This window comes from Silurus aristotelis (genome assembly GCF_946808225.1).
Source record: "Silurus aristotelis genome assembly, chromosome: 17".
Lineage (NCBI taxonomy): Eukaryota > Metazoa > Chordata > Actinopteri > Siluriformes > Siluridae > Silurus > Silurus aristotelis.
This window is the reverse complement of record NC_139590.1, coordinates 16,028,825-16,031,635: the sequence shown is the minus strand read 5'-3', so window position 1 is coordinate 16,031,635 and position 2,811 is coordinate 16,028,825. Positions and strand designations below refer to the sequence as shown.

The 2,811-nt window shown below is 37.1% G+C and overlaps 1 long non-coding RNA gene across 1 annotated transcript in view; it reads left to right on the top strand.

Moving 5' to 3' along the window:
* The first annotated feature begins 803 nt into the window (after positions 1–803).
* LOC310739789 overlaps positions 804–2,811 on the top strand; it is a 57,755-nt gene continuing 55,747 nt past the window's right edge. The window contains exon 1 of the long non-coding RNA XR_014537487.1: positions 804–969. This is a non-coding gene — a long non-coding RNA (uncharacterized lncRNA). The remainder of the gene's footprint in view (positions 970–2,811) is intronic.

Sequence of the window (2,811 nt, the reverse complement as noted above, 5' to 3'; positions counted from 1 at the left end):
TTCGCAAGCTCGACACTCGATTAAGTGCGCAGCGTCCGTTTATAATGGCGAATAGGAACACCCTCTGCTGTCAGAATACAGTCACTACAACAAGGTCTTCGCTAAGTGTCCGAGACATGCTAAAACGCTAAACGTGACTTGATACAAGGCAGTGGTTTTTTTTTAAGACAAAACTCAGTTAAATACATTAATAATAAAGCAAGCTATGTACAGACATGCACACGAGTCCAGAATACTAACGTTTAACTTATTATACGTTTTTCCTCCCATAGAAAACTGTAAAAGAAAAAAGATTCCTTAACAAAATGACCAAACTCAGTAAACACATCAATAACAAAGCATACAGATATACAGACGAGCAGTTTGGTTGAGTTTTGTATTTTAAAAACGCTATCTTATCGCATTAAGCCACGTGAAGCTTTTTTTCCTTAAGGTCTATTGGAGAAAAAGTCGTAAATACGCGTAATTAAACGCGTAACGCTCGTATTCTGGACACTTCTGCTTGTGTGTACAAAATAGTCTTCATTATTAACGTGTTTACTGAGTTTGGTCTTTTAAAAACGCTGTCTTATCGCATTAAGCCACGTTAAGCGTCTTAGTATGTCCAGAGCCAGACGGACCCAAAGAAAATCTCGGGTTTCGGATAGGATTCGCATCAAAGTAAAAAAGAAATGTGTATAAAATGATTCTATATACAGTATTTAAAATAACGCAACTTGCTTTTGCGCATGCGCTTTCCGCTCCAAAGCGCTCTAGTTGTAACAACGCGAGCGCGCGCGCACAAACACACACACACACACACCACTGTCCTTACCTAGTGAGTACAATTATCTAGTTACTTACAGATAAGGATAATTGTGTAAATATTTGTGCAAAACATTCTACATACTTTATTTAAAGGAGTCCTGGTTATATAAGGATGTTAAAAGATGTTACACTTGTGATTCACCCAGCAAGACTTCAAAACTGGTAAAGACGTGTTCTTTCTCTCTCTCTTGCGTTTGTGTGCTGAGGGACAACTGTGCCTTGATCAAGCTGTGTTTGTTTGCATGTGTTTGTTTGCTGACTGTTGCATGAAATCCTGAATTAATGCATGTTGCAAAAAAAAGTTATTTGTTTTGGGGATCAGGGTTTGGCTTGAACCACAAGGACATACTGAGTGGCTGCTCCCATTTTTTTTTTAAATAGGGGGCGGACAGCTTTAATAAAAGAGAGCGATTGATTGGAGAGAAAATCTGATCAGATGAAGTGTATCATGCTACACTTCATCTGATCATCATATTTTCTCAGACATTAGTCATAATGAATGAGTATGCATCAACTACATTAAAGAGAATCGCTTTATTTAAAGTGAATAAAATACCCTACTTAATGGAGTTGAACATGAATTGAGCCGCAGCCACACACCTGACTCGTGTGTGCAGAGTAGGTGAGATGAACTGGGAAAGCAGGCAGTGGGTCAAACCACTGTGAGGAAGGGGAGGGGGAACTCAACTGTTTCTAAACTGTTTTGTTTTTTTTCTACTTACACAATTATTTAGGTATACATACATATTTTTCACAATAGAGAGTGCGATATTTAAAATAAATAAATAAAATCCGTCTCCATACCCTCCTGTTCTCTACATCTGCCTCTTTCAACCCAACTACCTGCATGTCTTCCCTCACCACATCCATAAACCGCCTCTTTGGTCTTCCTCGTTTTTCTCCTTCCTGGTGGCTCCATCCTCAGCATTCTCATACTGATATACCCCATGTCCCTCCTCTGCACATGTCCAAACTATCTCAATCTCACCTCCCTCACCTTGTCTCCAAAACGTCCTACATGCGCTGTTCCTCTAATAAACTCATTTCTAATCCTGTCCATCCTCATCACTCCCAACGAAAACCTCAACAACTTCAGCTCTGCTACCTCCAGCTCCACCTCCAGTGGCTGGGTTAAGCAGATTACTGAGTACCATGGCAAATTTTATTTTAATATAACACAAATATAACATTTAATATAACATAAATATAACATTTGGTATAATACTAATATAATGATAATTTATTTTTGGCTCATGGTCCCCCAGCCAATTTTGTGCACCTTTTGGTATAGAGTGAGTGTACATTTAGAATGCATATGTATATTTTAAATGTTTTAAATGTGAATTTCTGTCTAGGCACATACATTTATCGGTAAGCAATGACGTTCATACTAAAGCCACAAAAAACAATCAATTTTTAAATGTATAAATTATAATTGCTCCGGAGTCATTTCAGATACTCAAGTTACATTCAACAGAATTTCTTGTGGTTTTCCTACAAAAATTGGTGAATTTAGAATTCCAATTAAATGGAAAATGAACTGCCTCTGTGGCGTTTTGATGTTTTTTCCCATATTTGTGTTTCCTTTGATCTTTTTGCTTTCCTTCCTCTTGTGCCAATAGGTGGACTGGCTACTCTAAGATTTCCCTTACAACCCCTGGCAAAAAGTATGGAATCACCCTTCTCAGATGATGTTCATTCAAATGTTTAATTGTGTAGAAAAAAAACAAGCACATATATGCCACAAAACAATTTTCACTCAACAATCCAAACTTCTGGCTGTATAAAACACTTAAAAAACAAAACAAAGAAAGATAACTATAGTCAATTACAACTGTTTTTACAGATCAAACAGAGGAAAAAAAATATGGAATCACACAAATCTGAGGAAAATTATATGGAATCACCAAATAAAAACACTACTAGTACTTTGTTGCACCACCTCTGGCTATTATAACAGCTTGAATTCTCTAAGGCATGGATTTAACTAATGACAAACAGTAT